Source organism: Tamandua tetradactyla, chromosome 1 (assembly GCF_023851605.1).
Source record: "Tamandua tetradactyla isolate mTamTet1 chromosome 1, mTamTet1.pri, whole genome shotgun sequence".
NCBI lineage: Eukaryota > Metazoa > Chordata > Mammalia > Pilosa > Myrmecophagidae > Tamandua > Tamandua tetradactyla.
Genome location: NC_135327.1, coordinates 31,935,172 through 31,961,979, shown reverse-complemented (window position 1 = coordinate 31,961,979; position 26,808 = coordinate 31,935,172). Strand labels below are relative to the sequence as shown.

Genomic DNA, 26,808 nt, shown 5'->3' with positions numbered 1-26,808 from the left:
CAACAACAGAAAAGCCCTTCTAATTTGCAGTATTTAACACTTATTGGAAGCATCTTTTAAGACTCAGCCTTATTTAGAACAGAAAGCCCTATGATATTTCACAAGTATTTATTTTACTGTGGAACCATTATAGAAAAACAATTTGGAAACTGCGTGTAAATCTCTGGAGTTGAAACAGAGCCAACACAGATACTTGACTTAAAAGAATTCAGTGTTCAGGGCAGGAAAACCTGAAAAACTGCAGTGAGGAGTTAGCAGGAAAAGAAAATGAAAAAGTTAGGTAAAGCTGCCAAGACTTGCAAACTACAAAGGACATTTGAGAAGGAAACAGGGACACAACCCTTTTAACGCAACTGAACGCTCAAAATTAAGTAGAGATTAAAAAAAAAAAAGAAGAACTGGAGAGAACACCACGCTACTCTCTTTTTCTATTAAGTTTCTTGACCCCACTCAATTCATCTCAGAATTCTTAGCCCTCCATGCAACATCATAACAACAAACGGTAAAAAAAAAAAACATGGCAGAAGTTACCTTTCAGAAGTGAAGGCAGTCTCTGGAAACTGGAGACTCCGTGAGTTTGCCAGCCCACCTGGCTCAGAACAATACTGGAAGAGATGAGATTGCTGGGTTTTATGAGCAAACCAAAAAGGGAGTGGCCAGGAATAAAGCTCAATTTAAATCAGTTTTGATATAATCCTGATTTGATTAAACCTTGAAGGAAGAGCACTGTTCATTTCAAGGATATTTGTCCTATAGGCAAGTTTGGAAAGTGCCCTTTCCCTCACCTTTGCAGGTACAACTTGTATCTTCCTCCAGCATTCTGGATGGTTTTCCAAGATTGGCTTTACTCAAAATGTTAATGTAAATGTAAATGTTAATGTAAATTTTTAAAATTACACATGTTCCAAAACATTGGAACACCTGTTCAAAGCTTTCTTTACTCATCTGATAGTCCAAATGGGGAACTTTCCTATTGGGGAAGGTGAGAGGGAAAGGGAAAGAAAAAGTAACTAATATTTGTTGAAATCCTATTACCATCTTCACCTCAAGAAAGGAACCATCATTCATTCATCTTCTCACTCAAGTCAAAATCTAGAAGTCAGATGGTGATCATTTCATTTCCACTGCCCCACCACCACCATGTACAGACCTTTAATCCAACAGCAAACTCTATAAAATATTCTCCCTTAATATATCTCAACTTTGTTCACTCATCTTCATCTTTACTACTCCAAGGTACTCTTCCAGAAAGAGTGGGTTCACACAAGTTTCTCCAAGCTTTTTTCCTCTCTAGGTTTACCTTAATGCATTCTCCGCCCTGTAGCCTGAGAGATCTTTTACAATGTAAATCCGTCACCTCACGTCACCGCCCTGCTTAAAGCCTTCCTATTGCCTCAGGAGAAAGAACTCCCTAGCTTACTTTATAAACCCGGATGAGATGGCCCTGCCGACCTGTGGAGCCTTCCGTCTGGACTTAGAACACAAGGTCCTTAGCGTCCTAAAGGCGGAAAGCCTGACCTAGAGCCTTCAGACCTAGGGTTTCCTTAACCTAATGCACTCTTTCCATTCATTTCAGGAAATGGGCTTTTCTTTCTCAGAGTGGTCTCAACCTAGGCTCTCTCTGAGCAGTGCCCTCTAACACTGCATCTGATGAATATTCTCTCCCATCGCTTGGGCTCAAATACTCTCCTTCCAACCCTCAAAACCTCCCTAATCCTAGAATATCAAACTCTTTGGATTTCCCTTCTGTGTACCATCGGGATGATGATGATGATGATGATATAATAATAATAATATACTTCCCTTTTGGAGCCCTTTGGAAAGTTAAACATGCCCTGCACAGCTCATAAACCCAGAATTGTTGGGGGCCCGGGACTCCCTGAGGAGCAGAGACCTCAGTGAGGTCAGGCATACCAGGATGGGGAAGGGCAGTCCATAGACAGAAGTGAGAACTCAGGGGCTGGCATGGAAGAGAGTCTAGCTTGGGGAAAGAGCTACATGAAGGCCAGGGTGTCTGGGTCCCAGTGAATGAGGCTAAGGGAACAGGGAATAAGATAGGACTTTGTAGGGACCATGGCCAGAACAGGGTAGTTGAGTCTGGCTGTGAGCAAGAATCTGATGATTAGCGCTCTGTCCTCATTCTATTTGCCACATCTGCAGCTTTTGATGGAGTTCATCCTTCCCTTTTCCTTTAAATCCTCTGTTCTCTTGGTCTTAGGGCTCTTTGCTCTCCCGATTTACCTCAGTCCTCAGTGGTACTCCTTTTCAGTCCTCTTTGCTGGTTCTTTCTCTTTTCCCAGAACCTCTAAATTTTGAAGTGTCCCTAGCCTAATGCTAGGCCTCCTTTTCTTCTCTTTCTTACTCATTCCCTACATAATTACATCTAGTCCAATGGTTCAAAATACCAACTGTACATTGAAGTCTCCTAAGTTAATGTATTTCCCACCTGGCCATCACCCCTCAACTGCCAAACATGCTTCCAACTGCCTCCTCTGTCTCCATTTAGATGTCCAGAAATGAATTCTGAATTTCACTCTCAGACCCTCTCCTCCCACAGTGCTCCACCACCGATGGATATGTAAAAGTATGGAATTGTATGAGACTCTCTAGACGTGAAAGCAGATTGAAAAGAAAGAGTGGGTAGAAAGATGGATTACCACTGGCATAAGATCAGGTACCCCCAGATTTCAAACCAATGCAGTAATACCCATCACAAATTGTAGTAATAATTTGTTCCTGGCTCCCTCCTTCTCCCACTAGACTTTCAATTCCATGAAAATAGACAACTCTGTGTCTTATTCTCTGTTGGATCGCTAAATCTCAGTATGACATCTGCATATAGTAGTAACCAATAAGTGCCTTTCAAACAGATGAATATAGAAATGAATGATCATACTTGGAACTCACCCACAGTGAGTTCCCTTAGAAAGGGAACTGAACTTTGGCTCAGTTTCTTCATCTGTAAAATGGGGAGTCTATTTGTGTTGACCCCATGACATATTATAGGTGAAAGTGATTAATTTTGTGACTACTATGCATCAACTCCACATAGGGGTCAGGATTCATCTTTGAACACACATACACAAACCCCTTAGTACTCTAGTCTGTTTCCCTGATGGATAATCTGAAACTCAGAGAGTTTCCATAATTTGCTAGAAAAAGCATTCACAGTAGGTTCTTTGACCTTGTCTCCTCTTCCTTGCTTTCTTCCTTCTGGGTGAGGCAAATGGCCTGTTAAATCTTTTTGTTTGTATAGGTCATTAGTTAGGAATTTTGTTTGGAGTCTCACTCAGACTGTTAACTCCATCAAGAGCAGGGACTCATCCAAACTCACACCCAAAAGCATCACCTGTATTTTTCTCCTTTGGGTTGGGCTGGGTGAACCCAAGCACCATTCCCCAAAAGTTTCACACCAAAAGAAGAGAGGATGCTGAGACACTAGCTGAAAAAAGTCAGCATTTAATGAGTGCTCAGTATGTGATCTTTCCTTTACAACTCATTTAATCCACATAACAACTTAGTGAAGCAGGAACTATATTTTTCCCCCATTTTACAGACCATAACCTGAGAGGGACCCAACGCCCACAGGTAGTAAGCAACAGAGCTGGGAGGCAGAGTCCAGCCTCTGTCCTTATTCACTGGGACATATGGCCTCTCTAAAACCCAGGCCCCTGCCTGGGTTCCAACCTCCGTGGCTACCTCTTCCCCCTCACTGCATTCCAGCCACACAGGTACCACAGGGGCCTCCTTTCAGATCCAGGAACTGGCTAAGCCTTTCCTCACCCCCACTGACATATCCCTAGGACCTTGAACCACGCTTTGCACATAATAGATGGTCAATAAATACTTGATGAAAACTGAGTAAATGAATATGATGTAAAAGGCACTTTATATCCATGATCTCATTATAGTCTCGTAGTAACACCAGAAGGTGAGTAGTTTAGTCTCATTTTTAATGCAAAGAGATTAAGTGTGCTTTCAACCAATGGAGTGCAAACCTACTATGAGCTCAGCTATAATTTCCCACATGCTGGGCATACAGCTGCAAGCAAATTGACCAAAGTCCCTGTGTTTACAGAGCTTCCTTACAGCTGAAAAGCAGACAATCTTCCAGCAGCCAAACTGATCTTTTCAAAAGTCAAATCTGATCATAGCACAGCCCTACCTAAAACACGCAATGGCTCTTGGATAAAGACAATTATTTCCAATGATGTGGGAACTGCTAAAACTGGATTTTATTCTGAGAAATTTATGCCAAAGCCACTGAAAGGAAATGGAGTAAAACTGAAGAGATTATTCAACTTCAAATGAATGTTTCTTCCTCAAAAGAGAATGTTATCTCCTGAAAGATCCCTTCCTGGTTAAACAAAGAGGGCACGACAAACTTGAAGAAATTGGAGACCTTTTATTTCAAGCTGGCATATTCCTCTCCTTATGTTAAGGATCATAGAATCAGAGCTGCATCATAGAAGCATGCTGGACACTGTGCTAGGTGAACTCTAATCTTTACCACTCTAACTTTAATTGCCTTTGAAAAAAAAAAAAAGAGGAAACGAAGGCTCCGGATGGTTAAGTAACCTGTCTTAACCATCAGTTTGCTTGAGGTCACTCAGCCAGCAGTTTGTTTCTCTACCTTCCAGACTACACTAAAGTCACTTGACCAGTTGAACCCAAGGTCAAACCCCAGCTCTGTGACAAACCTGAATTTCTTTTCTCCTAAAGGGTTACACCAATAGATATTTCTCGACATCCCATTTCCCAAATGTTCACCAGAGTCAGCCATGTGTGGCTCTGGGGCAGGGTTGAAACATCCTCACCCAACCTCCTCCCCTTCCCCAGTAGGGAACAGCAATATTTCATTTGGAACAGCCCTTGGGCCAGTCTCCTGCCCCCTCTCAGGCATCACATCTTCTTGGTCTGTCTTCCCCACCAGACTGCAAATCTCTGTTGAAAGGAGGGAAGAGAGGCCATACAAATTTATGTCCCAACAGCAATTAGCAGAGTACTTTCTGCACAGAAGTGGGAGGCAATAAATGTTTGTAAAGCTCAAATGTCCTACCCTAGGTATGTACCTTCCATGCCTACCTTTACCTTGCCCCTCATATCTAATCAGCTGGTAAACCTTACAGATCCTATCATCCCAGTTCTTTCAAATGCAACCTTTCCTTTCCATTCCCACCCTCCTGGTTTCTGGTTTCCTTCGGACCTGTGTAATTATCTCATCCTCCCTCTTTTACAGTCCTTTTTCTAGTCCAGAATATTTTTCCTAAAACCCCACTAATGGTCATCCCACTACCACCCTGTGTGAAAACCCCAATTTTACCAAAATAAGTCATAGTTCCCTCTTAGGATGCAAAAGCACACCAGGGCCCCAACTGCCCATTTCCATTTCGGCCTGATTCGTTCAACAAATATTAATTAACTACCTCCTCTGTCTGCTCCTCAGGTCGTAATTAAAGAATGAGGAACAAAACAAAAAGATTTCTACTCTCATAGAGCATGTTTTAGTAGGAAAAACAGGCATCAAACAAATTAAGGCCTAAATAGACTTATAATTACAATATATGCTCTAGAGAATCATCATTCATGTGCACAAAGAAGCGTATACAAGGATGCTCCCTGCAGCATTGTTTATGATAGTAAAAAATTAGAAACAGCCTAGTGGCCATCAAAAGGCAAGTGGCCCCATAAACTTTGGTATTTCCAAGTTTTAGGATATAGACGGCAAAAGGAAAGAATGAAGTAAGGCCACATGTACCCATAGAGAATAAAAAATTCAGGTTACAAAAAGATAGGTTCATTATGGTGCTGTTTTTTATTTGAAAAAAATACAATATTTTCTAAAGAAAATATACACGTGTGTATAATATATATATATAAGTAGGTATGTATATGTATATACACACAGGGACTCATAAGAAATATCTATGCAAATGCATGGATAAAAGTTGGGAAGTTCTTAATTCTGCAATGTTGCCATGGAACCAGGACAGTTTAGTTGGTGACTAAATGTTCTTTACATGGAACACATTCATATTTTACCTGCTTTTGATAAGCATTGATAAACCTTTCTTTCCTTATCCCCAAACACACATGCCACATATTTATGCAAAGCATCAGTCTGTTGCCGTCCTTTCCATCCCACAAGGCCCACCCCAAATGCTACATCCTTCACTAATGCTCTCCTTTGTTCATGCCCCTCCTTTATGGCATTCACAGTAGTCTGTCCTGCCCTGGATGTGTGTCTTTCCACCCAAATGGACTACAGGCCCCTTGAAGGGAAGGCATTTCCTCCCATCTTTGCTGCACCTGCAGCAGGGCCTGCCCCTGGGGAAGTGTTCCACACTTAGCCATCTTAAGTAATTAAATGTATGGTCTCTGTACTTTTCCATTCACTCATCTACTCTCTCATTCAACAAATATGTATTAAGCACCTACTGTGTGCCTGGCACTCATTGTGCTAGGTGCTGGGGATAGACAGATCAAGGAACCAAACAGATAAAAATCCCCTGTCCTGGGGGTGCAAGGGTAGTTCAGTGGTAGAATTCTCACCTGCCATGTGAGAGACCCAGGTTCAATTCCTAGCCCATGAACTTCCAAACAAGCAAACTAACAAAAAAAGAAACAACAAATTCAACAAATGGTGCTGCAATAAGGGGATACTCACATGGAAAAAGAATGAAATGTGACCCCTACCATACAGCATACCAAAAAAAAAAGAAGTCCGCTGTCCTCATGGAGTTAACATTTAAGATTATAGCGTACTAGATGGTGAGTGCTATGGAGAAAATTAAGACAAGCGAGGGGGTGGGGAATAGAGGCGGTGGGTGGGGGTGACATTAAGTGGGCAGATCCAGAAAGCCTTCACTCTGAGGACATCTGAGTACAAATCTGAAAGGGACAACGGTGAGAGCCACAAGGAGTTTGAGGGGAAAAGTGTCCCAGGTAAGGACCTCGAAGCAAAGTGTGCCCAGTGGTGCAAGGGCCAGCAGGAAGGCCTGCGAGTGTGGAGTAAGAGGAGAAGAGTCGGAAAAGAAGGGTGGGGTGTGTGGGCTGCATAAGGGTGGGGTCGGTGGGCTGCACAATGATTGCTTGGGGCCTTTTACAATTAAGAACACTGGATTTTACTCTAAGCCCAAGCACCAGACAAGGGTTATGAGCAGAGAAGCGACATGACCTGGGGTGGGTACTGAGAGGCTTATTAGAACAGCCTGAGAAAAGAAAAAGCACTTATAAAAATAGTATCCTAGTAATAACATGGATGGACCTAGAGAATATTATGCTGAGTGAATCCAGCCAAAAACTAAAGGACAAATACTGTATGGTCCCACTGATGTGAACGGACATTCGAGAATAAACTTGAAATATGTCATTGGTAACAGAGTTCAGCAGGAGTTAGAAACAGGGTAAGACAATGGGTAATTGAAGCTGAAGGGATACAGACTGTGCAACAGGACTAGATACAAAAACTCAAAAATGGACAGCACAATAATACCTAATTGTAAAGTAATCATGTTAAAACACTGAATGAAGCTGCATCTGAGCTATAGGTTTTTGTTTTGTTTTGTTTTGATTTTACTATTATTACTTTTATTTTTTTCTCTATATTAACATTCTATATCTTTTTCGGTTATGTTGCTAGTTCTTCTAAACCAATGCAAATGTACTAAGAAATGATGATCATGCATCTATGTGATGATGTTAAGAATTAATGATTGCATGTGTAGAATGGTATGATCTCTAAATGTTGGGTTAATTTCTTTTTTTCCGTTAATTAAAAAAAAAAAAAAAGAGAAGGGATAATTGGAGATGAAGGGATACAGACTGTACAACGGGACTGGATATAAAAACTCAGAAATGGACAGCACAATACTACCCAATTGTAATGCAATTATGTTAAAACACTGAATGAAGCTGCATGTGAGGTATAGGTTTTTTGTTTTTGTTTTTTTTGTTTTTTTTTCTTTCTATTATTGTTTTAATTCTTATTCTGTTGTCTTTTTATTTCTTTTTCTAAATCGATGCAAATGTACTAAGAAATGATGAATATGCAACTATGTGATGTTATTAAGAATTACTGATTGTACATGTAGATTGGAATGATTTCTAATTGTTTTGTTAATTCTTTTTTTAATTAATAAAAAAAAAAAATAGTATCCTAGATAGTTTCCTTTGCTGAAATCACTCAGATTTTAAATGTGTCCCTGTTTCCAGGTTACTTTTACAACAATAACAACAATGATAATAGCAATATAAGAAGAGAAAAGATAAGAAGGGGAAAATAAAACAGCTGAAGTTCTTGCTATGTATGGATGTCTTCACTTTACATATGCTTTATACCATGGTGTTACTTAGTTCTCCTGATAACCTGTTTATATTTAAATCCATTCGGCAGATGCAGAAACTGAGGTCTCCAGAGGTTAACTAACATTCTGATTTAGTAACTTCTTTAACTTACTTGAGATTTGACAACTGGAATAAAGTGGTATTCGAACCCAGATCTAACTCCAAAACCCATGCTTGCTCAGTCCCTTTTTTTTTTCTTTCTTTCTTTTCTTTTCTTTTTTTTTTTTTTTTTTTTTGGCATGGGCAGGCACCAGGAATTGAACTCAGGTCTCCGGCATGGCAGGCAAGAACTCTGCCTGCTGAACCACTGTGGCCTGCCCAGTCCCTTCCTTTTTGTACTAAGCAGCTGACCCTGGCCTGAGAATAGAGATAATAATAATAGCTGTCATTCATCAGGTACTTATGTTAAAGCCAAGCACTTTATATGTACCATTTCAGGACACCCAGGTAGAGCCCATAACGCCATAGGTGATGCAGCGCAGCGGTTAGAAGGCTGAGTACTTGAAACTGGCTTTCTGGATTTTAGTCAAGACCCTACAACTACTCGGCTATGCTGTCTCTGCCACCACACTCTTTGCCTCTGTTTCCCCCCATTTTACAGATGGAGATAAGGGTTCTCGCTGAGGAATTAGTGAGGAATAAATAAGTCTTCCTAATAAAATGCTTCAGTAAGGTTTTAGCACACAGTAAACCCTTAATTATGAATACTGTTGCCTACAGAGAGAGTTTGTGAGAAGTTCGCCAGCACTCAAAATCCGGTCTGAAGGCCCCACCCGATCAAGATGCCAGCGTGAGAGGCTTCAGGGCTCTGTCCCCACTGCAGAAGCTTTGAACAAACAGCAAGAAATGCAGATACGTCTTGTTCAGGGCCCCAGAAATTTACTAAAGGACTGCAATAACAGGGCAGGTGCCAAATCAAGAAAAATACTTCTTAAAAGCAGTAGTATTTCATGGTGCCCTGGTTGGGCCCCTTCCCCACCCCTCAAGGGTTTGGCATGGACCAGATGGCACTTTGGTGCAGATCCCTGATCCCAGGAGCACAGTGGCCTTCATGCACATGCCGGCGGTCTCGCTGTCCTAGAACTTGCCCTGTGTGTAGAAGGTGGCTCACAGAGCTGCTCTGCAGAACACCGAGAGAAAAGTCAAGTCATGCTGCCTGGGGCAAGGGACTGTTGGCTGTGGCTGTAGGTCCAGTAAGGTTGGCTGCAGGACCATGAGGTCATTTTTATAGGGAAAAAGGGACATTTGTAACCACGTAAAGGGAAAACTCCTAGAGCCACATGTACGTGTTCCAGAGTAGAGGGATGCACATAAAGGATCAGGAAGGTCTCCAGGCTTTGGTCTGGAGCTATTTTTGAAACTCATTGTATGGATAAGCCCTGAAAGAGAGCACTGGCACAGGTCAATCTGCAAAGACTGGGAAAGATATTTTCTTTGTTTCCCTCTTCTTTTTTTTGTTAGCAGCTTATATTCAGGGAAAACCCAGTCATAAAACTAGATGGATACAAGCTTAAGGAACAGATGCTGTAGCATCTAAATTTCGGTGGTAACACATTAAAATATCAAATTGCCTAGGTTTCAACAGAAGGTTACGAAACATACAAAGAAACAGGAAGTGATGGACCAGGCAAAGGAGAAGATTAGAGCAGTTGAAACCCTCAATGAGACGGATCGGACCTGGAACATAACAGACAAAGACTCTTTAAAAATGCTCCTAAATATTCAGTAAGGTTTCAGCACACAGTAAGCACTCAATTAAGCACGCTATTATTATGAATACCATTGCCTGCAGTCACAGTTAGTGAGAAATTCACCAGCACTCAAAACCAGGTCTGACAAAGGAAATTGTGGACAAAGAGCTAAAGGAAATCAGGAAAACAATGGGTGAACACAAAGAATATCAACAGAGAGATGAAAAGGAACCAAATAGAGCTGAAGACCATATTAACAGAGATTAAAAATTCCCTAGAGGGCTATAACAGGAGATTGGAGCTAGCAGAAGAAAGAATCTGTGAACATGAAGACACAATAATGAAAATCATTCAGTCTGAGTAGTAGAAAGAAGGAATGAAGAAAAGTGAACAGAGCTGAGGAACCTGTGGGAAACCGTAAGGCATACCGATTTACATCTTATGAGAATCCTGAAAGAGAAGAAAGTGAGAAAGGGGCAGAGAGAATATTCAAATAAATAGCAGCTGAAAACTTCCCAAATTTAATGAACAACAGAAATATGCACATCTCAAAATGCTCAACAAATTTACATTAGGATAAACTCAAATAGACTCCTGTCTACTTAGGCAGCAAATTATAATGGGCATCACATTATAATCAGACTGTTGAATGCCAAAGATAAAGAGAAAATTCTGAAAGCCCTAAGACAGAAGCAAAACATCATGTACAAGGGGGCCTCAATAAAATTATGTGCTAGTTTCTCATCAGAAGCATAAGGCAAGAAGGCAATGTGATGACATGTTTGGAGTGCTGAATGCAAAAGATTGCCACCAAAAAATTCTATATCCAGCAAAACAATCTTTCAAAAATGAAGGAAAGAAGGATGCAAGAGTAGTTCAGTGGTAGAATTCTCGCCTGCCATGCAGGAGACCTGCATTTGATTCCTGGTCTGTGTCCTTACCACCGCCCCCAACCCCCCCCCCCCCCAAAGAATTCAACAAATGGTGCTGCTACAACGGGACACTCATATGGAAAAAGAGTAAAATGTAACTCCCACCACGCAGCATACAAAAAAATAAAAATGAGGGAAAGATAATGACATCCCGATATAAACAAAAGCCAAAGGACTTCAATACCACTAGAGGACCCTACAAGAGATGTTAAAGAGAGTTCTGCAGGGTGAAAGGAAAGGACAATAGACAACAGACTGTAGCCACATGAAGAAATAAAGCTCTCTGTTGAAAGTAATGACATGGATAATATAAATGCCAATGCTATTGTATTTTTGGTTTGTAACTTTACTTTTTTTACTTCCTCCAAGATCTAAATGGCAATGTTATAATAAATCTGTGCTTTTATACTCATGAGGTATAAACATGCAATCTGTGACAAGAACTACATAAAGGTGGAGGGGTAGAAGGGTATAGGAACATAGTTTCTATATATTATTGCAGTTAAGTTGGTATCAAAGCAAACAAGATAGTAATAGATTTAGGATGTTAAAATTTAAGCCCTACGGTAATTATAAAGAAAGAAGAGAATATGCAAGCTCATACAGACAGAAATTAAGAGTGCAACTGCAGGAAGGGTGGGTGGGATGGGCAGGGAGAATAGCAGTGAAAGCATGACGGGTGTAGGGTTAACTGTTTGGGGAAATAGGAAAGTTTTAATAATGGCAGGTGGTAAGGGTATGTAATGTGGTGAATGTGACTGACCCCGTTGAATGGTGTGCATGGAGTGGCTGTGATGGGAAAGTTTACAGTGTATGTATCTTCCTCCAATTTAAAAAGAAAGACTAAGGAGGCAATTCTTACTTTTAGACAACGACAATTAAATGCAATATAATCCTAGATGGGATCCAGCAAGGGAGGAGAAAAGGTTCAAAGGGTCGTTATTGGTGCATATAAAAAATTGGATTATAGATTAGAAGCTTTATATCAATGTTAAATATCTTAAAGTGGATAACTGAATTTAGAGTGGTTACATAGAATATCCTTGTTCTTCGGAAATGTACATGGCAGTAGTAAGTATTCAAGAAAATCAGGGCCACAACCTAAGCTCAAGTGTTCAGAAAATGGATTGACAGATAAATGCAGAAAAATAAATAGAATGATTTAGCAAATGTGGCGAAATGTTAAAACCGGAGGATCTGGGTATTTGAGGGGAGGGGAGGGGCACACGGGACTTCTCTGTATGGGGTTTGTATTATTTCTGCTAACTGTCCTGTAAGTTTAACCTATTTCAAAATAAAAAAGTTTCAAAACAACAACAACCAGGTCTGACACCCATAAACAGGCTCTTACTCACTGAAGGACCCTACCAGGGAACTTATTCAGGAGCTGAAAAGAGAAGCGTGTGTGTTTACAGTGCAGGAGGGAGACAGTCAAGATTGGAATCCAGATTTGTTCATGCTGAGACTGAGGGAGCTCTTAATCACTGGCTTGAGGGCCCAGTGTAGACAAAGCAGGCAGAATTCTTTGAAGTATACCTTGGTCCGGGCAGCCTTCACAGCTGTTCAGAGATGGCCTGCCCTCAAGGAGTCCTTGGCATCTTCTCCAACTGGAGGTCAAGCGAAGCCAGCGAGACCCGGGAAGAAGCCAGAGTCGAAGGTGGCACCAGGGGAGCACAAAGTGGAGGAGCTCCAGGTCTTGTGCCTGTAGGTGTGCCCTCTCAAACCACACCCTCAGACAGAACCTGGAGACTTGGCACGGGCGGGGGTGGGGTGCTGGAAATGAGATTAAGGCTGGAGCCAAACCCCTAATAGGTTTATAGTGACAGAAGAATCACGCCTCTAGACTGGAGACCAGACAGCTGCCCTCCAGTTTAGGACTGTAATTCCTCAACTCTTCATGACTTTCAGCTGAAGGGCATTTGCTCCACAGCTCCCAATACTAGCACAGCAGGTTTTTTCAGAAACCGGAAATGAACAAAATACACAGTGCTTTAGAGAGAAACCACCTGGATTCAAATCCCAACACTGCTCAACCACAGAGAGACCTCAGCCAGATGCCTCAACACCCCCTACCTCACCTGTAAAATGGGACTAACAATGTCACCCAATGCACCCATCCCTATGAGGGTTAAAATAAGATTATCAGAAGGAAGTCCTAAAACTTTGCCAGGCATGTGGTGATCACTCAATAAACATTCAGCCAAAATGACATTAGCCATTATTCTCTCTGGATGGCTCCCCGTTCTAAGATAGCTCTTTAATGTAATTAATCCTTTTGGCTTCTTTAACAATATATTATATAATATATATTTTTAATGTGGTTATCATGTTTTTCCAAATACTAAGCCTGCTTGTCCTCTTAAAAATATTTTTAAATACACCTAAATAACAGCTACTATTTATTGTATGTAAAAAAAGGAAAAAAAAAAGAGATTATATGTTATGTTAATGGTAAAGATATTTGTATCTTCATATTTTCATGAAATAAGGAAAATATTTAGTAACAGGTCATTACTATAGCAATGCACATATTTGTAAGAACTTTCTACTTGATATTTTAAGAACATTCACAGTTTTGACAGCTGATCAAATGGAATCTAGGTTCGTTTTTAATACTTAGAATTTAAGAACTTTGCTATCTGTGCATGTAGATTTTTTTCCTTGTTGCCTTAATTTTAAATTGGTTTATGAAACTTACTGCCCAAACACAGTCTTTGCAATGATTATATGGATACTTTATTTAAATACACCTATGGTCAAGCTAACTAAGATATCCATTTTTCATGGTTCTAAAGCATATTGTTTGTTTCCTTAAATTAAAAAAAGAGATTATATGTTTTGTTTCCACTTGCTTTAAGGAACTAGTTTGACATGGTTGAGTGGGATGAAAGCAGTGAAAAACAAATATGGATAAAAGGATCATCTTTCCTAAACTATTTCCAACAAAAAAACAAACAAAAATTCATTTAAAAAAAAAAGTTCAGGTGCTGGTCTTCTAAGTACCATCTTATCTATCGACTTCCTTCTTTCTTTTCCCCTCTCTCCTTGTAAACATGACAGTAATGAGATGGTTTTCTTTCTCCCTGGCTCAAAAAAAAAAATCTGTCCTATAAACTTCTCCAGCCCAATACAACGGAATGTTCTAGAAGTATCTGTAACTGATATGCTATATTCCTTAAAGAGAATTAAAATGTTATGAGCAGAAATAAACGTTTTCTGAAGCAGCCCCCCCACACACCCCCCGAAGACAACAAATAAGAACAGTGTGTCCCCAAGGAAACAAAGTGGAGTCTGGAGTCGCAGCTAAAATGGCTCTGCCTTAATCCCCTCTTGCCCAGAACTGCGGTGCTGCGCTCACGGGAAACGCTCGCCACTAGAAGTTTCGTGCTAGCTGTCAACCAATTTTTAACCGTATTTTTGCATCATCAACCCAGCCATATAGGAACAAATAAAATACCGAGCATTTAAAAAAAAAAAAGTTAATGAAAAAGAAGAGAAAGCTGACCTGTTCAATTTCTACCTCCTTCGGGATAGGTAGAAAGGCAGGGAGAAAAGCAGGCTCCCCTCCCCCTCTGGGGCCGGGCTTCCCGGCTGGGTGGAAGCTATCTCATTACCACATTTTCAACAAGTAGACCGGTTTCCTCCTTTAATCAAAGTTAGTTTGTGGTCATTTGGCAGTCTGCGCATGCTAAGTTTTTATAGCCATAGGAAATATGTATTTATTTATTTTGAGATGACTCTGATCGTATGACAAACATAAGTCAGCCCACGATGTATCAGGGCTCTGAAAAGCACTGCCTTTAAACATTTTAATAGAGGCTCTCTCATCCTTAGTAAGTGGAAGTGTGAATTGGTAGAGTCCTTTTGTAAACAACTCACTAAGACAAGTCAAGGGCCTTACAAATGTTCCTACATTTTGATGCAGCAATAACACCCAGGAATCGATCCTAAGGAAACAAGCCCTAATGAAGGAAAAAGCTTTGAGAACACAGATATTCACGGCACCAAGATTTACTATAGGAAGAAGAAAAACAGGCACTCTCTCTCTCCAGATAATTTACAAATAGATGCATGGTTAATCTAAGCTATGCCTTCAAAGTGGAAGAGCTTACATCCAGACGTTTAAAAATTACAAGGTTTTGAAAATATATACTCTTGGGAGATCATTATAATAGAAAATGTTAAACTGAAGATGCAAAAGTGTGTTTTTAATTAACTGTAAGTCTTTTTATTAATAAGCAAAAAGGAAGGATATGTACACACATAAAAATGTTAAAATCGGTTTTCTTAGCAGGGAAATTTTATTATAGACTGATATTCATACTATAACCTGGACTCATTGTTAAATAAATTAGCTTTATAATGGCTTTATGGGTCATTAGAGGAAATGCCTATATATATTTTTTAGAGATGCATCCTGAAGTGTATAAGAAGAGAATGACATATCTTGGAACTTATAGTACTTTCACAAAGGAAAAACATTGGAGAATTTAAACAATTACGGTTAACCTCTTAAAATTGTAGAACTGGATTTTGGGTATATAGGGGCTCATTTTTTACTATTGTATTTTTTGTGTGTATGTTTCAAATTTTTTATAATAAAATTTAAAATGCCTGTCTTTGGATAATGGGATATGCATGACCTTTTTTCTGCTTTCTATTTTTCTCTATTTTCTATAATATACCTCTTTGAAATCAAACAAATTAACTCTTATTATACCAAACAGAAATTAAAAATAAGAAGAGCTAAAGTCCCACAGAGAGGGTTTTATAGCTGTGTAATTCTAGTGAATCCTCAGGGTTCTCTGATAAACCTGTGTACCTTAAAATGTTAGCTGGTAAATGGTCCAAATCTTCTCTTTGGGATAGCAGCGTGACATCTGAGACTTTGCAGTAAATATGATCAGCTGATAAAAAAAGGCCAGCTGCAACTAACCAGTTTAAAGATTAGGAACCATTGAAACACACACACACACACACACACACACACACACATATACCACCTCTCACCTCTTAAATGTTAAGTGACAAGAGACTGGTTTCATTTCTAAAGTTTCATGCAATAATCATGTAAGCAGCACAGAGTTCTACATACCGCCAAGCTGTCTCAGAAGGAAGTGTTCCACATTCCTTAATTAGCAGCATCTGAAAAGCACCACTTCCTGCAGTGGAGTTTCCCATTTCATCCAGCTACTCAGTTGGCTCAGTGTACTCGATAAGTTCATTTAGAGGATTTCCATACAATCTGGAAACGTAGTGTTATTTTATTTTTCTATGGAAATTCAGTGTCATTTTATTTTTCTTGACTCTGTTTTATTTTATTCTGGTATACTCTAGTCTGTCCTAATTTTTATAGATTAAAGATGTCCTTGATGACAGGATGCATATTCTTCTTTGTTTCCAGACTTCATGGACACCGTGCATAACAGATCACAGTTGGAGACAGAATAGACGAAAACGTTACCAACCTGAAAATACAGCTTTCGTGGTTATTAATAGTCAAAAAGTTCAAAGAACTGGGCCAGAAGTTTCCTTTTTTAGTAGCAAATTACTTAAATAAAGTTTATGATTTGTGTTAAAGTTCCCTGGCAGAACTCATAAAGGATACAAAAGCGTCCGGAAGATTTCCAAACAAGATTACACGGTTTTCCAATGTGATATATTTAATCACATTTCAAAAGGCAGCGGTGGCGCTATTGCAACCTTAATTGAAATGTCAAATTCTCAGCAAACATATTCTCCTTGTACATATTGGATTTAATCATCCTAACAGTTATTTACATTGAACTTCAGAGGTTTTAAAGAAATGTAAAATAACTCTAATCAGGTGATTGACTTACTTGACAGACACTTTTTAAAAACTAATTGGAGAAACACCATTTTTGCAGTTTCAGGGATACCAAGTCTGTTCTTTGATGCCTCATTCCATTTCTCTCTTTTGGTCCTCTCTTCCTGAAACTACATATTTAAAAAGAGTTCTTCTTTTTGACCCCAAGGTTGATAGATTTGTATTTGTTTTTTAATTAAGTACTTCAGCTGTAAATAAGAGAACACAAAAGAAGCCCATGGCTATGTACCCCAAGAGAAAGCAAGTGTCTGCCTAATGACAAACCTGCCTTCTCAAAGGTCTAAGCAGGAGCAAAGAAGCTCTACTTAGGACTTTTATTTTTTCTGAAGACATTTCTAACATTTGAGAACTTCTAAGGCTGTTTAGTGGGGTAGACCAACCCTTGTTTGGATATCTTGAGAATGAGAGCCTTTCCTTTTATGCTGACTCCAGAAAATGAACTACCTATACACTACATGATAATTATGATGGAAAATTAACATTAAAATGCATTTCCTTTAACAGTTATGCGAAGTGGAATCCAGAGCTAAGTACACTGGCTTAAATTAAAGAGACCTTGGGCTTTGGTATCCTTGTGTCATGTAAGAGCCACAGGTTGACCCTATCCCTCCCTCGGTTTGCCTGCTCCTTGCTTATATCACAAGATACTATGAGAGTGCATGGAAACCTCAAAAGGAAACTGCCCCATGACCATGATATTATCTTAATAGAGAAGTAATTATGGCATAGATTTTTTTTCTTGAAAAAAATATTAACAGAAGTAATACATTGTGGTGCCAACAGTGGCTCTGTGGCAGAATTTTCACCTGCCATGCTGGAGACCCGGGTTCGATTCCTACTGCCTGCCCATGCCAAAAAACAAAACAAAACAGTAATACATTGTGAAACGCAATCCTGAACCCAAGAAACAGTCTTCTTTTAACGTCAAAGAAATCAAGATTGAAATAATTTGTTCTTATTAACATCTAAGTGAGAGTTTCGCTCCTGAAAAAAAGATTAAATCTGAATTCAGTCTAAAGTTGTCTTCAATTCCTATGTATTTATTAGAAATCAATTTCTCCCTTCCTCTTTTACTTTTTCCAAGTTGTTAAAGATTTTAGGTTTCTCTTAGTTTTGCAGGTATGCTGCAAAACACAGTATATCCCTTAGAAAGATATTGACATCTCAACCTGTGAGGATTCAGGACCTCTACTCTCTAGAACCTGAGGGTATCTACTCTCCACAGTATGGTCTATTTTATCCTGTTTACTTAGAGTACAGTGTGAATGTGGTGCCCACCTGGAGTTTTTCCATGGACTGAAATAATCATAGCCAACCTGTAATGGTTTGGGCACAACCACTGCTCCTTCAGCATCTAGCTGGGCCAGCTGCCTGCTGCCACTGTTTGTTAGATAGTGACTTCAACAAGGCCTCCTGGCCTTGTTGATATTTCTTTGCCTATCATGGATCACTAGTAGAAGTATTTCCTTAGTCATAGAGACTGGCCGTTTATTCAGATATTCTCTGTAGACCTTTGAAGACATTTGAAGATAACAAACAGTTATTTAAATTCCATTCAACATGATTGGGGAAAAGTTGACTCTTTTGCAGGGCTTAAGATGATTTTGCTCTTTTCTGGTTCTTACACTTAAACTGTTTTTTAAGGGTAGAAATCTGATTTTTAAAAATCTTTCCTATGACATTTGAATGTGTTTTGAAAACATTTAGATTTCCTGACCAGCCAGCAATACTTAATGTCTTGTATAGTTTTTAAGATTAAGAAAACAGAAGAAAGCTAGAGAGATTTGGCAAACAACTTTGTAATAATTAGGCAAGGAATTTCTTGAGCAAGAGTATATGAGTTTGAGTTTATGGGAACATTTGAAAGTGATTAAAATGTTCTACCATCACCGCCCCCACCCCAACTTATTCTTGTCCTTTTTTACTTTAAGCACACATAGACATACAAAAGAAAAATAGCATTACTAATATAAATGAATCAATAAGCTGATTAAGCCAAAAAACTACTGCCAGGTTTTTGTACCATATGGTAGAGTTTAATCTATTTTCAAGTTTAATGTAGGTGTCAAGATCCACCCTTTTAAGAAATGCCGATCAGACTCTCGATATTCAAATCTAATTAATACATATTGACCTGATACAGAATGCCCAATATAGTATTAAAAATACCATCTTCCAATCATGAGAACAGAAGATGAAATGATGTCTACATGGTTAAACCATAGAAGTTTGTTGAACAAATGTAAATAAAATATAGCATTGGTCACAGAAGATGAACCAGAACTATTCAAGATAACTCCATAATAAACTAGGAGGGTATTATTATTAAGTCGATACACTTCATATATGTGGTATGGACACCCGACGTTCCTCAAACCTGAGTTCTCAAATTGTACAATGTCTCTTAGAAAAACTTCAAGAACACTCTTGCATGAAGTATATTCTTCTTTAAAAATACTTTTTGATTTTTATGATTCGGTTTTTAATGATTTTTATGATTAGAAAGATTTTCATTATAGAAAACCTGAAAAATGCAGGAAGCACCCATAAACCCAACACATAACACATGGAAACAACCACTGTTGTATTTGGCTGTATTTCTTTTCAGCTTTTGAAAAATCACATAGTGCTTGATAGATTTTACTTTTCTTCACCTTATATTTTACCAGGATCATTCTTCTAATATGCTGAAAATAATGTAAACTTCTTAAATCTCACTTTCTTTTTCTTTATCTTATCAAATCTTATAAAATACTAATGCTGTACAACAGTTCAGTCTCTCTCTCTTTCTCTCTCTCCCTCCTTCCCTCTCTCCTCTCAACCCTCCCAGTTCCTCTAGGTTGGGGGAGGCTGGGCAGGATGGTACAGAATATCTCTAAAAATAAAGTATGGAATAAAAATGGTTTCGCCAATAGCCAAATTAAAACCCTAACAGGTAAAAACTACCATACCACTGAAACTCTGTTTTTCTCTGCATCTTAAGATATTTCAGAGCAAATTATCCAGGAATAAAGGCCACAAAAGGCATATTCACCTTATAGTGGAAAACCAAGTTGACAGGATAATTATCTGCTTTAAAAAGAAATCATCAGGCTGGCTATACTGGTGACCTCCAGGGAGGGGAACTGGGAGGCTGGGGACCTGGGTAGGAGAGGGACTTGCTTTTCTTCCCTGAACCCTTTTGCATCTTTTAAATTTGGTATCAGAAACACATGGGTAACTTCTTAAAAAACACATATGTAGATTTTTTTTTTAAATCCCAGTAATAGATACGCCTGAATTTACAATCTTAGATCAAGCACAGCAAATAAGAAACATATCACCTCTATTCCAAGGACATAAGGTTCTTATCACTTCTCCTTTCTCTCCCTTTCCACTTCAGGATCAGACTTTTTTTTTTTTTTTTTGGCACAGTAACTAAAAATAGGACACTTGCTCCATTTTGTCCATGAAAAAAGTCTCAGAAAAATCTTGACACCCCCCCCCCCCAGAACTAGATTGTCTAACTATATAAAGAGAAATATAGGAAGATATTTATGAAATGAATTTTAAAACATTTGAATGTTTTAAAACACTCATTCCGTGGCCTTATCGGATCTCAAAGTTGGTGAGTCAGCTACTTGAAGATGGAGCGTCCGATGTACTGCAAACCAGAGTCTGAGATGTTCGTTTCTTCAATATCACCTTCGAAGAGAGTCACCTTCCCCAAAGGAAGCTTGACTGCCTGGTGAGCTCCCTCGGACTTCCTCAACCTCAACCACACGTGTGATTCATTTAGATCATTTTCTCAACTTTTTCTTTGCATCCATTCTCTTCCTAAGTAAGCATGTAGTTTGCTCATTCTGCAACTCCCCTGAAAAACCTTACATGGATTAGCAAGGAGTAAGCCTCTTTCCAGAGCACACAATGGATAATAACATACCTGTGCAGATAGGTTTTTTTTAAGTGAACAATTTGAGCTTACTTTTAAAAATTACAAGGGATTTCGGTCTCACGTCACAGTATTAAAAGTTGCAAGATTCACAATTTGATATATAGCATATATAGATTCGAATTAGGGAGCCTCTCTTTTTTTTTTTCTACCTTCCCCTATTGTATGTCATTCAGAGTGTATTCTTGGCTTGGAGACACAGCAAGGGACAAGCACTGTCATTAGTCCAATAACTGAGGCAGGACAGACTCCTGTAATCAGAGTAGTAACAGAATCAGTTCTGACCTAACACAACAGACATGAGTGGCAAAAAGTTTGATTGTGCAATTTTCTCAGTAAGATGACCTGAGGCTAGTCCCCTGTTTGTTCTCTACATTCTAGAAAACGTTTTCAGTGGGTTTTGGATTCTTCCACACTAAGCACTTTTTGCTTGTTAACTTAGCTCGAACGCCTGTGCTTTATTGAGATTGTGTTTTGTGACCATGTGGTGAAAGTTGGGATTTTTTTTTCCTTCCTCCTCTTTTTCCTTCTGCTTTAAAAACAAGATAAGCTTGTATGCAAATAGAGTCCGCAGTAACCACAGTAACAGTCTCAACTTTATTTATTGAATCACAGAGTCTCCCTTCACCCGGTTAAACTCTATTTGCATACCTTTAACATTAGAAACATTTATTCCAGTAATGAGTCATTGGAGAGATCTTCTGGGTTTGTAGCTATGAGGCTGGATTCAACACTACCAATGCCGGAAAAATGGATGTTTTCTGTGCTAAAACTTGAACATTGTTTCCATTCATGGGGAGGGAGAGGGACACAGAGAGAGACAGAGAGAGAGAGAGAGAGAGAGAGGAAAGAGACAGATGTTTCTTCTGAAATTCTAAAACTGAAATGTGCACCAATGGACTGCAGATAATATTTGAAATATATTTTGTCATGTATTCATACACTTTAAGAAATATACAGTATGGCCTTCTCATTCTATGGAGAAATGAGTTTACCTTTTTCTTGTGCTGAATATAACTAGTCTCTTGAAGAAGAGTAGTGGTTATATTTTTTGAATATTTTTAAATGGAAAAAAGAAAGAGATAAAGAGAAAGACAACCTAAATGCTTTTCTCAGAAAGAACAGGAAGCCTAGAAGAGGAAGTATATGACAGTTTATTTTTCAACAATTACAGATTATCAAGTGAATGAAATTCCCCTGGAAGCCAGAAAAACTGAAGATTGGAGGGTGGCTGTGTTAAGATAGCACAGAAGACTCCTCGATATTTAGAAACTTTTCAAAGCTAAGTTATTAATGAAAGCTAATTATTGCACTTTTCCAAAAGGAAACACTGAGTCATTCATGAAATGATCTAAGATTTCGAAACTTGCTTACACCATGGTTTTGTTTTGTTTTGTTTTTTCCCTCTCCTTTCCTACCTGTGCCAAAAGCCGGCTCAGGAAAGCCAACTAGTATCTGTGGCCTAAATCCAGAGAGCTGGCACCAAATTAAGCCAAGGCTGGAAGAATTTAACAAAGATCCCTGATGCCTCAGATGGTTTGGTAGGGATGGCAGGCTCCGAAGGACCTCCACCCATCCGCAAGGTCTGGGGCAGAGGGGCCCCGTCCCCTATCCGGGAGGGCCTGTGATTAACTGGTTCTGGCACAGTAATTATTTGGCTGTACTGCTGGCCTCCTTCCAAGTTTCATGGGGAACAGCAAATGGGCGTGGGCCCCAGAGAGGCAGGCCCCTGTTCCTAGGAGGCATTACATATTTACAGCCAGAACCCTACAGAATTTGGCCAGAGATGGGATACAGATGAGAATGTGTTTGGCTCGGAAATACCGAGCTCTTGATCCGTGTATCAGAAGTGCTATGTCCAAATGGCAGTAAACAGATGTTTTGATGAGGAATCAGCTGTGTGCGCGGTTGTTTTAACCTGAGGACAGTCTCATCTCCTCTCTTTCCTGCTCAGGGAGGGTATTTCTAGGCACTAAATTCACTGAGAACTAAACCACTAAAGTTTCTGGAGAGGTGGAAACAGCTTATTTCATCATGACGAACAATTGTTAGTCCATGTAGATAAATAATGTAGACAAGGAAACAGTGTTTTGATCCAAACACAGGAAACCTTGGAATTTTGCCTCCGCCACATAATGTCTAATATTGTATTGTACTTCTAAAAGGGATCTTAGAGATACATTATCTTACTATGATGCTGGAAGGTAGAGAGGGGAAGTATAATGTCCCATTTCATAGTTAGGAAACAGTGGCTGAGAGAGACCTTCCTCAGATCTCAGTTTGGTGGATTGCAGAGCCCAGACTTAACTCCAGGGTTCCTGGAGAAGACTCTGGTCTCTTCCTCGTGGTTCCTTGCTGCTTGTAAAACTGAATGGAGGTCCCTCTTGTGTCCCCTGACTCTGCAAATATGTCTTTTGCTCTTATATTAAGCCTGTACTCGTAACTCCTAGAATTCCCAAGGAATATTCGAGTCTTGTTTCTACTTCCAAACTTGCAGTTCCTGGTCCTTTTTCTCAACAGGCGGTGACCCATCTGAGAAGGAAGTGATCAGAATTCTGATATTGATGCAGAATGGCTTCCTCTTTTTCTCCTTGAATTTATTTTGGTTCTTTTTATTTATTTTAGTATTTTATCCCAATGTCTAAAACAACCACACCACATTGAAGGAATGTATTTAAAAGCCCTTTCTCATTCACTAAGTCATTACTAATGATCACTAGTGATTTTTAATTTCCTTTCTCTGTACGTGCATTTATTTTCACATATTTTACCATAATTTTTTTGTCATTTAGGGAAAAAAAATACCTTTTAAAAAACTCCCGTATGTTGTTGTTTTATTTTTCTGTCTACTGTATCTCTCCACTCTGAAGTAGCCCCCATGTGGCCAGGGGACTTTGTCTTGTTTTTTACATATTCCAAGCACCCAGAAGAGCGTGTCCCAGATTCATGCATACAGTAAAAGCTTGCTAAGTAAAAATAAGTAAGTAATAAACAATAGCAGCAACAACAACAAAAACTACCTTATCATTTTTGTGTAAATCACATGTTGTAATGGACACAACGGGGTGGTTATTACTAATCCCATTAGAAAAAATATTGCCAAGCATTATGCTAAACCATTAGACACCTTTTAGGTCTTATTTAGAATATGCCCGGCAAGCAGTGGTTAAAAACTGATGATCTCAGGGCAATATTTTTCAAGTGGTTTTTGTAAAATACCTGGGAGACCTTGAGAATTCTGTTGCGGAGTTTTACAATCTTATTACTCAGCTAAAAGTCCCTTTGGCCCTGCCCTCCTCCCGGGCGCTGCTGGCAGGGAGGAGTCAGCATTTTCTCTCCCTACTGGCATTTTTTACCATGCAAAACAGTTGCTTTCTGTGAACGACTCCATTTTTGAAATACATAAAAGAAAACTTTGTTCTTTAGTAAATGATCCCCCCCCCCCTCACCCTCTCAGTGGCTACAAATCCTTCCCTGTTGAGAGGATGTTTCTTATATTATCTCCAATTTATAGCTAGAATTCATGCATAGCCCAGAGGCTTCTAAATTCTTATTTCTCAGCCATTTTGGGAGAGGGGTGGGCTGTCACCAACTCACACAGTCATAACAGTAAATATTTCTATAGCGCGCTCACCACATCCCGAGCACTATTCTAAGAGTTCTACGTGCATTAAATTGGTTCATCTGCGTTACAGCCCTATGGTGTAGATGCTATGATTGTGCCCATTTTACAGAGGAGAAAGTGAGGCACAGAGATGTTAACTCACACACCTAAGACCACACAGCTAGGTGCCACACTCCTCCTGCATTAAGGCAGCCTACAAACTTTTAGTGATGGGGTTAGTGGCTTCGTCTCAGAAGTAGAACTTTTTTCCTAATCTCACAGGAATGTTGGTGAAATTCCGGGAAGTCTCAGAACAGAGACCAAGGTTGAATAAAGAGTCGGAAGCCACTGAGAAAGAGAAGTTGTGACATTCATCTGGGCCAACATTTCCCTTCTCCCCATGAATATCTCCTTTAAGTCTAGACCCCAGCCCAGTTGTTGCGACACCAATGCCAAGTGGTTCCCAGGTAGGTCAGGTAAGTAGAGAAGAAAACCATGTTTAAGAGTAAGTGCTGGGTGCTTTAGACTGGAACATATGGACTCACTTCAACCCTTCTTAAATGCTTATAAAATTTAAATTGTAAAATGTTGAAAATTTAGTGGATTTTATTTACTTCCTGTAGAATTCATAGTACCTAAAACATCAAGGAACTTCCAAACTAGAAACGAGAGAACAAAATAAACACCACGCAACAAACAGCAAACTAGATTTAGCCCTACAGCTTTGGGGAATATGTAGTTTGTGTAATTATATTTTTCGGTTAATCAGATATCCACACATAAAAGACATTGTCTCATTTTTAATATATTTTTAGTAAACGTAGTAAATATATAAAATATTTTTAGTAAATTAAATTATTTTTCCATCTTTAGGCATGTGTAGTGTGGTAAATATGTCCTCTTTTATGAAACAAGGTTTGAAAGCTATAAACAAAACCACGAGTAGAAAGAATATTTTTCTTGAAAAATTCACAGTTGTTCAATGCTCTCACTCTGATTCTGAATGATTTCATCATTCATGATGAAATTGAAAGCACATTAAGTTAAGTTTTACCTACACAAACTTTATAACATTCCCTGGAAACTTCTCTTTTTTGACTAACTCCTAAATCAGCTCTGTTCTTTTGATTTATCTCTTCCTCCTTCTAAAGAGGAAGTGAGAAAAAAAACCCAAAAACTTAAGGCTCAGTTTATATATATAACAATTAAAATATTATATACATATATAAAACATTTAAAATATATGTGTATATTTTAAAGACCACGCTGTGTGGAAATAGAGCAGCGCAATTTTAACAAGAGAAAGGAAAGCTACCTCTTGGGGCACAATCTTACGGGTCATTAAAATTTGTCTTTATTAGGTAGTTGCTAAACACTGAAGGACAGATGCTAATGTTTATGACAAGGATAACTTAATTAAGCTTTCAATTCTGGGTATGATGAAAAGACCTTAAGGCTCTCATCTAAAAGTGAACTTAATGTAAACCCCATGTGAGAAAGATTAAATGATTTTATTGTATGAAAGAGTTCAGTGAACTTTTTCATTCTTATTGAGCATAAAAGATTTATACTAAGGCCAAACACTGTGAATGCAAAAGACTGTAACACCCCTCTTTCTCAGAGAAGAAGTGGCCCCCTCCCTACCACATTTGGGGGGATTTCCATTTGCCCAAAGCATAACTAAAGGAAAACATAGTAAGCAAATGCAACCAAATGGGTCATCGATGTAGGGTCAGTGGGTTTTCATGTCTTTGGCATTACAAATCTAGGATTCAAATAGACAGTGATGGTGAAGTTAGCACAAAACTGTGAATGTAATTAACTCCACTGAGTTGTATATCTGAAAGAGCTTAAAATGGGAAATTTTGTGTTTTATTAATGTTACCACAATAAAAATTAAGCAGCAACAACAAAACCCATAAAACCATACAACACAAAGAGTGCATGCTCATGTAAACTATGGACTTCAGTTACTAATACAATTCTAGTAATATTGGCTCATCAGTTGTAACAACCGTACCACACCAATGCAAAAGGTGTAAAATAGGGAAAACGACGGGTATGTAGTGGGTATATGGGAGCTCTGAACTTTCTGTATAATTTTTCTCTACAACTTCTCTAAAAAATAAAGCTCTTAAAAACATATAGAGCATTATTCACACTATCTCAAAAGTAGAAGCATCCCAAGTGGTCGTCAACAAATGAGTGGATAAACAAAATGTGGAATCTTATTCATCTGTGAAAAAGAATGAAATTATGACACGTGCTACAACATGGATGAACCTCAAAGCAGCCGGGCCCAAAAGGACTAATAGGGTATGATCCCACTTATGTGAAATATCTGGAATAGGCAAATTCATAGAGGCAAAAAGTAGATTAGAGGTATGACCAGGGTCTGTGGGGAGGAAGAAGGAGGGAATGGGGACTTATTGTTTAATGGGTACAGCTTCTATTTG

General features: G+C 39.0%; 1 protein-coding gene across 2 annotated transcripts in view; it reads right to left on the bottom strand.

The window, feature by feature from the left end:
- Positions 1–14,584, bottom strand: part of ZNF217 (zinc finger protein 217) — a 41,283-nt gene extending 26,699 nt beyond the window's left edge. The window contains exons 1-2 of one of the 2 annotated variants that reach the window (XM_077113666.1): positions 14,475–14,512; positions 532–605 (exon numbers count right to left, since the gene is read on the bottom strand). The gene's annotated coding sequence lies outside the window, so the exon portion shown is untranslated. Of the gene's footprint in view, positions 1–531; positions 606–14,474 lie in introns of both variants that reach the window. The other variant, XM_077113693.1, reaches the window with a different exon arrangement.
- Between the last annotated feature and the right edge of the window lie 12,224 nt (positions 14,585–26,808).